This window comes from Hippocampus comes, unplaced genomic scaffold, assembly GCF_001891065.2.
Source record: "Hippocampus comes isolate QL1 unplaced genomic scaffold, H_comes_QL1_v1.1 scaffold171, whole genome shotgun sequence".
Lineage (NCBI taxonomy): Eukaryota > Metazoa > Chordata > Actinopteri > Syngnathiformes > Syngnathidae > Hippocampus > Hippocampus comes.
Genome location: NW_017804806.1, coordinates 181,878 through 194,206, shown reverse-complemented (window position 1 = coordinate 194,206; position 12,329 = coordinate 181,878). Strand labels below are relative to the sequence as shown.

Here is a 12,329-nt window from a genome sequence, read left to right as displayed (position 1 = left end):
AACATTCATTTCATTCAAACATTTTAATTACTTTTTTTGTAAATAATAAAAACACATATTACTTATTAGCAGAGAAAAATATGTACGGTACATGAACTGTTCGGCACGAGAGCGGAAGTGGCACATACAGTTTCCTTATTTGGACATTGGGGGGCGTTTCTCAACTGTAAACGGCACAACGAGAAGGCGCCAGCAGCTTCTGATGTCAGCTTCGAAACAGCCCGACGAGGAAGTGCACTGGTTCAAAACGAGCTTGTGAATGTTTTTTTTTTTTTTTTTAAAGTCCCTGTGTGTTTGTGCGAGCTGTCTGTCGACTGCCCGGCGGGTGGGGGCGGGGGGGGGAAAAAGAAGCCCGCGAGTGTGTGCGTCAGTGCGCAGCGTTTCGGCGCATGAGAGAGCGAGAGAGGAGCGTGCACACGGCGCGTCCTTCCTCTCCTGCACGGTTTGCCTCCTCATCGGCTCTCATTTGAGCGCGCGAGCGGCCGAGGACACCACTCACGCGCTTCGGAACCAAGGACATTTGAAAGAAAAAAAAAAAAAGAAAACCAAACCCGACTTGTGTTTTGCGCGTGACGCTTTCTTGCGAATATTTTCTGTCATTTTCAACGCGGGACGATGCTGCCGTTGTTTATTTATTTTGATGCCCACACGGGCGCGTTTTAATCAGTGAGGAGAAAACACCTTCCTCCCCTAAACTACCTATTTTTTGACTTTTTGAAAAATCATTTTTTGTTTGAGTTTTTTTTTTTTTTTTGGGAGGGCAATGGTGTTTCGCCTTTAAGACAGCAGGGGTGCTATGAATTTTTAATTCGTATGCATCCGCACGAAGGTGGCACCCAGAGAGAAGGAGAGAGGAGGAAGGAAGAAGAAGCGTGCAAGAAAGTGAGGCGGGACGCCAGAATGAATGAATGAACGAACGAATGAATGAGCCACACTCAGCTTCCCCAGCAAGAGCACATTGCACGACGAGAGGTAGGAACCCCTTCATTCTTGTGATTTACAACTGACATATGTGCCACTTGCATCACCTGGATTCCGTCTGGATGTGAGATTTATGTGGATTTTGGCCTGTACATTCTACATTATATATATGGACTCAGATATGCAATCCCTGCTTTGCACAGGCGGCAAAGGTGGGCATGCTTTTATTTCTCTTTTTTTAATTAATGCAGCCAAAAAAACGACAAGCACGCATGGAGTAGGTGACAGTACTAGCCCCCCCTCTCTTTCTCGAAAAGTGCTTATGAATTTACAGTACAAGGAGCCCAGAACCACAAACTGAACTGCACACAACATCTCGTACAGAGTATACCATTAATCCTCCACCTTGTCAAATCCTGACCTGTGGGCCACTTGCCCTCAGGAGGAGGAGGAGGAGGAGGAAGGATGGAAAGAAAAAAAGAGGAGAGCCACAAGAGTCCTTGATAAATGTCCCCACAGCAAATTGAGTCGTTCTTGAATTTCCCTTTAAACTTTAGCGAAGTAGTCGAAAATGGGAGGATGACAAATATCTTGTTTGGCTGCAGCATAAAGATGAGGGGGGGAAAAAAAGACCCATGCCCCCTCCTCCTACTCCTCCTCCTTCTTCTTCCTCGCTGTAATTAAACATTTCATCCCGGGGTTCATATGGTGTAGCTATGCTGATCTAATTCCCCCGCATAATAAAACATGTAATAAAAAAAAGGCACGGGCAGCCCACGCTGTTGTTACGCCGGAAGAAATTAAACCTTTTGTCTTTGTGTTGTTGTTGTTGTGGTAAAATTGAAACAGCGGTTGGTCGGAGAATAAAAGGGGGCAAGAGAGCTCGTTCTTTTCCTGCCGGTAAGCCTTTTGCTCATTTCAGCAGGATACATTGTGTTTGTCCGCGACAATTTCAGGTCCTGAAATTGGCATCTCTATTCCTAGTTGGCGGTTGGGAGTTGCGGGGGGGTTGGCTGTTAAATAAAATTCAAATTCTTCAGGTGGTAAAAAAAAAAAAAAAAAAAAAGCAATATTGGAACTGCCTGATGCCGTTATCTGGCCGTTGAAGAAGCCAGACTCGGAATTGGTTTACTGCCAAACCCGCCCTCCCTGGGAAGACAGAGGGATTTATTCCCCCAACCCCCCCACACACACCCTTCTTGTCTGTGCGTCACATCGCTATCAGAAAAAAAATTATTCTCGCCTCTCACTGGCTGAATAATATTCATACATTAGCATGGCATTAATGGGCGTCAGACTTTTAATTAGTCACCGGGCTGTAATTAGATTTATTGCAGTTCACAATTGGAACGCCGTGTTGCTGCGGGTCACATCGGACTCGTTTGTTGCCGGGGGAAGATATATGGACTGTGTTGATATATATTTGCTTATCTGCTAAACTCATTTGCTGGCTCTCCGCTCTTGCATGGGTGAACGAGCAGCATGCAAATGGCAGATGCGCACACATACACATGCATTTTTAATTTTTTTATGCATACATAAATGGAGCTGAAATGTCCCAAAAGTGAATCTCTCTTGTTTCCTTTGCATGCCACTTCTTCAATATGCATGCAGGTCCCTACAGCTCTTTTAAACAAGGCTCCCCTCGATGAATATGCAAATGGCAAAATAATCAGAATGACAGCGACTAATATGAATTTCACAAAGTGACCCACGACGTAGAATGTCTTCATGTCCTCGGGACAGCGACGTCGTCATTGCTTTTAACTGCCCTTAAATGCAAGCAACGTGAGAACAGCGATGTGTAGAATTCAGGCCATTGTGATATTTTTGAAAGAAATCACCGTTAATTAGAATCGGGGAAAGGTTGACGTCTGTCTGTTCAAACAAAAAACAAACAAAAAAAAAGCTTTTAGTCAGACTTTTGTTGGGAAGCTATCAAGGACGCATTGAAAAAAGTTGTTCAAGCCGCGTTGGCCTTTGGGCTCTGCGAGTAGCTTAATTAAAGATATAATAACGCCTTGCGGTGGTGCAACAATTCCTACAAAGACTGCAGTCCATCTGCGCAGCGGTTTGATTTTCAAAGCTCACAGTCTCATTCGCGGCAACTGCCAGGCAAAATGTCACTTCATAACTCTTTGTGTACATTTCACAACGGAGACATTTTTAGAGCTGTTCCCACTCTACCGCCGTAAAAGTACTGCAATGTGTCCATGTTTCATGTTATGCTAGCTGCTTTGGATCCCAATAGCCCAAAGCAAATAGTAAACTCTCTTTTTTTTTTTTTTCCGTGCTATCCGATTAGAACGAAGAGCCTCTCTCCAGCTGACCTCCCGTCCTCCCGACTAGCGCAGGAAGTTGTTTTTCATAATCACGTCCGTGCCCTGTATTGATTCTCTGTAATTCTGAAGCTAGTTTGCAATTATAATCCATAAAAAAAAAACAACAACCTTTTTTAAGATTGGAGGGTTTTTTTTTCTTCTTTTTTTTTCTTTGCCAGGCCAAATAATGAGTGATTTTGACAAAAAGCAGTCATCCAAGGCAACCGGATTTTATGATATTTGCCGCCAATTTTTTTTTTTTTCTGTTAATGATTCAAGTGTCTCAATTGCGAGGAATGATTACGGAGCTTTCCTCCAGCAATTGCTTCCAATTAGACTGCAGGCATGGCTGATGGATGCCGTGCGGCGTATATTTTCAGGTGTTTATGTGCCCTTTTTTCTCCTGTACTGTCTTCAGATTGTTTGGGAACAAAGAGCCCGGATCATTTTGTTTTCTTTGCGAAGGTCGCAAGTGCTCTTGTCCTGGCAAGTGGCGTCTCTGGTGAGTCGGGACAGGAAGGCCGTTGTCGTTGTCAGGACAATTTTTTTTTGTGCTTCACTGTTTTACCTCCGCGGAAATGACTGCTTGTGCAAACTAATCATCACCACCCAAAATAGCCAATTGTGGTTTTATAATGTGTTTTTTTTGGGGGGGGCCTTATTTTCCACGGGAAATAGCTGGCTTGCATGTTGTGTCAGATAATTGACGTGCAAGGGCAGCACGGTGATATAGTGGTTACTTTGTGTGCCCCGCATGTCTTTAATTCAGGCTCTGAATCTCCTGTGCGGGCTTTCGATTTTCTCTCCGTGCTTGCGCGAGTTTATTTGTGACTTTTTGGATAGATAGTGCTGAGTAACTTCTTTTTTTTTTTCAAAGTCTGTTTTTTTTTTTTTGCTGGCACCACATCTATTTGTTTTGGTTTCTCAGAGCGACGTCTGCCTCGGGCACTGACACCACGTTTTCGTTTCACCAATCCATCGTCACCGCCGGCGACGTTTGACTCCAACCAATCAAAGTGAGCAGGAGAGTCACATGACGCAGTCTGTGCAGCCCCCACGCAAACGTTTTCAAAGTGGCTAATTAACGTGAAGCGCGGCAGAAAGAACGGCGTGCGACTGGCGGTCAGAGGAGGCGGAACACCTCTGGCTGGCCTGTTGGAAAAATAGAATCCCATTAATAGGACATTGTGATTTTGAAAAAAGTGATCGTTTGAAAATGTAAAAACTGGCAGAGATTTATTCAAATAGTGTTGCATGTCGATTTATCCGTCCATTCTTTAATTTTCTGTACCGCTTATTCTCACATAGATTCCTATTTTGTGAATGAAAAATCAATGATAACTGTTTATTCAACTATTGTTTAAGTTCCTGTACTGAGTGGTTTGGTTACAAAAAAATGTTTACAAATGTCTCTTATTTATGACATGTGAAAATTTGAAATTTTGGTCGAGATTTTGGCAAGCATCATGGAAGTTGACGTGTTTGATTTGCTTTCGCGGGCCGCATAAAATGATGCGGCGGGCCAGATCTGACACCGGTGGTTTAGACATTCCTGGCCTTTTGACGTTGGTGCTCGGACCACTCACTGAATACTTGTTGACTTCTGCTTTCTCATTTAATTATTTTCTTGAATCACGTTCTTCTTCAGTAAAAGTACAATTTTTGACAACTCTACACACCACTTCGTCCTCATGTGCCTCGCCCCTGGCCCAAAAGCTAGCTGCGATCAGGCCTGGCTCCTTCATTTTGGAAGAGGAATTTTCGAAAACAGATCGATGGATGAGAATGACGGAAAATCAGAGCGTTGGGCACAAAAAAGCTCAGCGACGGGGATCTTTGCCGTTGCCATTTCACCGTTGCTGGAGGTTCCGAGGGATCCGTTTTCCTGGAACCCATTTCACGTGCTAATTCAATTCCACGGCTGTCGTCCTTCCGTGCATCGGCGCCAGCGTGGCGATAATAAGCGGCGGCAACAGGAAAGCATGAACACACACACACACACACACACACACACACACACACACACACACACACACACACACACACAAAGGATCGATGGGGACTGTTTTTCATAAATTGAGTGGGTGTTAAATTAGCTGGACGGGGCTGACGGGCAACACATGGGATTGAGTGAGCGGTATATTTGGGTGGTGTCTATCGACTGTGACAGCAAGTGAAAAAGACAAAGACCCTGATACTCAATCAATGGGAACAATCAGGCCTCGCCGCCATTTGCGTTTGAGGTTCTTTCTGAGTGGACGGCAGTGCAATTTTCACCAGCAAATACTTGCACCGTTACTGTAATCTTGTAATGGCCACTCCTGATTGCCCCCCTTTTGTCGCCTGGCTTGATTTTCACCATTCATCTTGAAAGCAAGTCCAAATAGCCGTATTCAGATCACTCTGTTTGCTCGTATTACCCTCCGCGTTGAATTGGGTTTTAAAGGCACTGCGCAAATATCATTCTGTCGCCCACTTAAGGAAAAGACCAACAACCCCCCCGCCCCACTCCGCCGCACGCCCCCCGCCCCGCATCGATATAACCTTGGCCTACTGGTTGCTTGGCATTTCAGTGAAGTCGGTCACGGCTACTACTGGCAAAGCTTTAGAAGGGCAACGAGCGCTCTTAATACAGCAGCCGGATCGATTATGATGCTGTTGCTCTTATAGCAAACGATATTGCAGATTCCGGCACAGGAAGCCAACGCACACACACACACACAAAATATAATAATAAAAGACCAACTGTATTTGTATGGTCAGGAAAGTAGACACGTTCTCTGCTTTTTTAAAATAGATTTTCCACAATCCAAGGGGTCCTCGGTTGACGTTCACTTGTCAAGCGTTGTTTCAAACTTTTCAATGCAATGAAGCACTTTCCCTGCGGCATACAGAATACAATACAATACAATACAATACATCCTGATTTATATCGCGCTTTCACACCAGCTGCAGCTGTAACAAATCGCTTTACAAAACAGTTAACATAAAGTAAGTAAATAACATAAAAATAAATCATAAAAAAAATAAATAATAAACACAACACATAACATAAAAACAGGGACAGTCGTGCAATCTGAGCCACTTTTTCCCCAATACGCTTTGTCGTTTGCCTTGTCACATGGCACGAGAACACACGCAGAGGACACAATTGAACGAATTGATGCCACTCGTACCTCAAGGCCCCCGCCGACGTTTTTTAATGGCATGCCCTCAAGTCAAAGCAACCCCCCCACCCCCCACGTCTCACCTGTCCCTCGAAAAAGAAGAGTCACACGCAAATGAAAGCAAACGCAAATCAATTGACCTAATAGCTTGCCCGATCAATCTTCATGTTTTTCTTACGGCCCCGCACAGGGGCGGTGGCGTAATTGGCGTGAACACGGGAGGCGCGGTGTTAATGGCAGGAGTCGACTCCTTCCTTCCCCCCACCCCCGCCGCCCCCCTTCCTTACCTCCCTCGGTCCTCGCAGCTCTGGCGGCATCAATACTGTCACCTCTTTGTCCTGGCAGCCGTCTCCTTAATAGCGTGTACGACCCCTTTTAAAGTCTGGCGCTCAACATCGACACGTTCAGTCAGGCTGCAAAATTAGGAGAGACAATGTATTAACAGTGTGTGTGTTGTTGTGTGTTCGTGTGTGTGTGTGTGTGTGTGTGTGTGTGTGTGTGTGTGTGTGTGTGAGTGTGAGTGTGTGTTACAAACCCCTCTTAAAGACGTCATTCTCAAAGTGTAGTACCTGTACCAGTGGTAGTATGCAGGCTCTCTCTAGTCATATGCCCACCCCCCCCCCAGTTTCGGATAATGTTACAGTGGCTTCATTTTTTTTTTTTTTTTTAATCCAGTGCAGTCCAGTTGGCAAGTACTGTTCATTTGTATTTACTTTTTAAGTATAATATAGTGGCATCTTCCAGTTTTTCACATTTATTGAAGTTTGGTATTTGCAATATATATTTTCACACAAATGGGCGGTTTTCATTTTCCGTTATTCAAACACAGCGTTCATTTATCGAACTGTGCATGGCGATAGAGTGGCAACCCAAAATTCTGACTGAAGTCTTATCACAAACTTTTCTTTCATATCAACTCATGGCAAAATCTTAACAGCTACGACCAAAACGATTCAATCCGTTATTGTTTATCGTAATACAGATTCATTTGTCGCTTGTGTTTGTTAAATAAATGCATGGGAACGGGACCCAACGGGAAAAAGATTGAATAATAAATCACAATCGTAATTTTGAGGGGCGTGGGGATTAAATAATTTTTTATTTTCAATCATTCAGCCCCAGCACAAGGTAGACGGTGTAAGAAGTTTGAGAACAACCGCTTTCGAGTGGATGGTGTTGGACGACCACATGATAAACGTGTGTGTGTGTGCTGGGGGGGAAAAAGAAAGAACAGAGGACCAGAAGAGGCCGCGTGATGGAAAGTGAGCAGGAGAGCACATCCGGGGTGGATTAATTAAGGATTATAATTACCTTGGAAGGATGCAGGCCTCACCTGAGACTGCCCCTTTGCCGCCGACGCTTGGCTCCTGGCGCCCTCTGTACCCACCCCATCCTCCCCCCCTTTACTTCCCCCACTCCCGCCTTCCTTCATAACAATGAGACGAAAACACAAGCCTCACTCGCCGTATCGTACGTTCACCTCTCGTTGACCGCCGTGCTCAAATTGTGTCAAAAAGCCTCTCGACTGGCTTTTTACAATCTGCGTCGACATATGTTGCTCTGCGCCGTTTGAATGCTACTCTCCCGCCCATATGTCCGCTTTGCGTGCGGGCTGACTGCATTATTAATACGTCGACTTAATCTTCTTAATTCACTTCACCGGGATATCTATCCATCCATTTTCATGACCAGCTATCCCGATTTTGGGGCGTGGTTGTGGCTACACTTTGGACACACATAAAAACAGCAGTCCAACTCACGTTCACACCCAAGGCCGTTTTTAGTTTCGCCGAAGATTGCGTGAGTCCACTCTCCAGACAATATTTTATGACGACTTCATTGCAGCTCACAAAATGGGAAATAGGAGCAGGTCATTGAAAAGAAAAAAAAAAAAAACGGGTGCAGTAGAAGACGCGTATTGTTCATTCACGCAACCTCGACATGGGTGATTGACGAAGCGCGGTGTTTCTTATTATAAGGTGCGCCTCGCTTATTGTTTAATTGATGATTGCCTCGTCCCAAATGGCAAAAACAAGTGTGTTGTTCCTTCGGCAGCGGGAGCGAGAGGAATTCTAATGTCTTTCTCGCTGACCACTTGGCCGTAGTCGTCCACGCCACTTGATTTATTAGAAAATGCTATTGATTGGGTGAATTAATGCGGTGCCAGTTTAATCAGTGCGCAATGGGAACTGTGCCGCACGTCTCTAAACTCGAAATGAATTGAGTGTACGCTATCGATCGGGTTATCCGCAGTATTTATATAGCTATTTGTCCACTCCTTGATTAATTCGCTGCGTACAAAACAATGTCGCCAAGGCTTTTAGGGTTAAGGGAGTGTTGTTGTGTGTGTCTGAATTTGATACGAGCGACAGCTTGTGCAGCCTATGCATTAAACATTTTTAGTTTTTTTTAAATACAGTATGCATTCAAAATAATGGAATGACAAAGATATACACAGGAGCCTGCGCCAATAATAAGAACTTACAACAAAGATACATTTGGTGATATTTAGTAAAAGGTTGAAATAAGTAGAACATTTTTATTTTAAACTTTTACTTTAAACACATACCGGAGCGGTTTTTGAAGTTTTTTTCCCCCCTCTACCCCAAATCACTGCTTTTTGGACATGTAGCTGAAAATAGCGTACCTCAATACTGCAATTTGGCCTTGCTAATGCTAGTTAGCGAGTTAGCTTAGCAGGCCTACAAGTTAGTTCAAGTTTAGGATTAGTTAGAAGTTATTTTTATTAAGTTGTTTTTATCAAGTCATGGCACCTCTCCTGCAGTCCTACTTCTGTCTAAACCCGATTCGTTGTCATGACTCGGCGCTAGTTAGCTTAGCATGTTCTGAAGTTGTTTTTTTAAATTTCTATCAAGCCACCACACCTCCCCTAAAATTTCTAATTCCACCTGCTTCAGTTTTTGAGTAATTACCTAACTTGTGCAACTTAATACTTAAAAAAAAAAGAAACAATTATATTAATTAATTTTTCCCCCAAAGCCTCTCTTTCTTTCAAGTACTCCTACTGTCAAAACCTGTTTCAATTTTTAAATAATTGTCAGCTCATGTTATCTTAGCAAGTTTAAAAGTTTTTTTTTTCTTTTAAACCTGTTTTAAAATTCCTAAATAATCAATGACAGCACATTTCCCCCCCCCCCACCTAATTATGCTCCAAGTAGAACATGTTTGTTCTTCCTATCAGCATGCTTCGCTGTATGCCAAACGCAGAAAATGGGCAAAACCCTTAACGATGAGGTTTTCTCATCTATTTTGCGAAATAACCAGGCGTTCACGCACAGTGTGAGGGCTCTCGCCCGGTTGTGCGCACGGTGAGAGGTGTCATTGTGTAACAGCGGTGGGGCCCCCGACGTAGCAGAAGAAGCGCGGCAGTGCTGTGCACCGACGTGGCGATTGAGCAGTACCTGTCAAATGAGGGGAAAGTAGTGCCCTAATTAGAACTAACTGTGGACGGATGATGCTTTCTGACAGCTGCCTCATCTGATTCAGCCGCCTACTGATGGGGAACATTTGTTTGGAGGTGTTTGTTTAGGCTCATTACCGATTTTAAAAGGAGAGACTTCACCCGTCTGGCTCCCCCCGTCTCGCGTGTGAAACTGAGGGCTATGCGTATTACAGAGCTCGCAATCTCAACTGTCAGTGATTTTCTGCACTTTACCGAGCTATTTCTGTTCATCATGTGTAGATCTGATTAGCAAAGTGGCTATTTTAGGACACCTACTGGAGCTGGAATTAATCTACAATGGCACTCGGTGGGTACGTGATGTGTTGAAAGGGGACATTTTGGAAAAACATTTTTTTTTTTCCTTCCCACAAACGGTTTCTGGAATGTCTGCCAAGCCATCCGGTCTAATATTAAACCAAATGCACCTTTTGGTTAGGTGCTGGCTTTTGAAGTTACGAGTCGGTTTGCATTGTACTATTTCTCAACTGCAACACCCCCCCTGCCCCCTCCAAAAAAAAAAAAAAAAAAAGTCAACATTTTGCAGATCTAAAAAGTAGTCCAATAAACATTTGTTGAAAAACATTTTAACAAAGTTAAGGGTTGGAGTTAGTATTTATTTATTTTTTAAATTTTGACGGCAATATTTTTCCTTTTAGTGAAAATGAGTCACGACTCCAAACATCAGTTACCTTGACGACGATTAATCGGTATCAGTGTTAGCCCTGAAAAAATAAAATAAAACAACAAAACATCTCAGTCCATCTCTATTTTTTTGTGCAAATAGGGGCAGCAATTGCTGATTTTTTTTTTCTTTTCAGGAAAGTGTAACTTCAACACTTTGCCTTAGAAAATAAAGAATGCAAATAAGTGCACCAGTTGCAGTTTGAACAGCAGGAATTATCTCATAAAAAGATTGTTCGATTGCCTCTAAAAGTTGCATTTGCTGTTTTTTTTTTTTTTTTTTTTTACGCTGCACTGACGTTCTCATTCATATAATGCTTTTCGGAATAAATGAAAATCTTTGATCTTCCTCCATCAGCACGTCGCGTGCCACTGAAGTTGGCTAGCCAGAGGCAGAGCTGCATTGTGTTTGTTTCCTGACTATACCTTCTTTCCTTCAGTGAATATTTTCTGTGTAATCGAAATAATAATAATAAGACACAATTGCCCTCGGCGAGCTAGTTTCGAACTAACGTCAAGGAAAACTTGTGGAAAGCAGATACAGAGATGTGGGCGGCCTTGAGCGGAATACCTGAGCTCGAAAGTTTTCTTTGCATAAGGTTCCTACTTGATGAAAATCTCCTATCGGATAGACGGTACAGGAAGAGGGCAGTCGGCGAATGGCTTGCATAATGTGTGAAAGAAAGAAATCATTACACTCCACGTGGGACTGAGTGTGGTTTTCAGTGGAGTCTTTAATAACGTAAAGCACACATTATAGATTGCGGACGCTTCTTAATGCCTCGCGGCGTTCCAAGGAAAAACTCACCTTCAGCACATTCGAAACTTGTGTTTAAATGCGCCTTACCCGGCGAGGTGCCGTACAGGTAACGCAATTAGGGCCAGCTTCAGGCGACGCTTCGACTGGAGCCGCATGCTAACAAGATTAGCCCGCTAGAAATTAGGAAAACTCATTTGCATAACCTTCAAATCGATCTTTGTCTTGCCAGTCGCTTCTTCTCGGAGGTGTCATCGCAAACAAAGCCGAGCGCGCGTTTTGTTGCGCTTTCATGTTCCCACTCGCCGTGCGTCTGACAGCGTTTCGCCTTCAAGGGTGCCGTAAAATCATTATCACAACAAAAACATTGATGCAAAATTCCCCCCCTCTCCATTGTTCAACCGAGGGGGGGGCGAAAAAAATCACCCGGACGTTCAGTGCGAAACAAATCATGTTCGTCGGCGGCAGCTACAGGCTCTCAATCGAGTTACTGCGAACTGCAGTTCGCTCGATTTGCTCCGAGTAAACAGGTTAAAGTTTTTATAATTCATACAAATCGTCTGTTTGGTTCGGCAAGGCTCATATTTGAGTTGTTCTTTCCATAAACGTGCATTCTCCCACCCCCCACCCTCTTATGTTCCTTTTCATCCAAAAACAATTTGTTCTGCCCTCACAGGCGCGACGGAATAATCACGGCTACTTCAGCCCACATTCATACACGTTTGCTCGACGGCCATTTCCATTTCACAGAACGGACGCAACGTGTGTTGGCTCGCCGGGTCTTCAAAAGTGCCTCTGTTTACACTGTGGTCCGTGCACTTGTCCTACACTCCACCTCTGCACCCACCACGATGCGGATGGAAATATAAATGACCTCTGATGAAACTCGATATTGAGCTCTTTTAAAGCTGCGAGGCTTTAGACAATACGCCGCTCGCTCGTGTGAAGGTGTGGGAGCGGGTAGTCGCTAAAGTGAGGTGAAAATCTCTTATATAGAGAGAATATTAACAGACATTTTT

General features: G+C 43.9%; 1 protein-coding gene across 1 annotated transcript in view; it reads left to right on the top strand.

Moving 5' to 3' along the window:
• The first annotated feature begins 232 nt into the window (after positions 1 to 232).
• Positions 233 to 12,329, top strand: part of adgrl1a (adhesion G protein-coupled receptor L1a) — a 127,848-nt gene continuing 115,751 nt past the window's right edge. The window contains exon 1 of the mRNA XM_019856488.1: positions 233 to 972. The gene's annotated coding sequence lies outside the window, so the exon portion shown is untranslated. The remainder of the gene's footprint in view (positions 973 to 12,329) is intronic.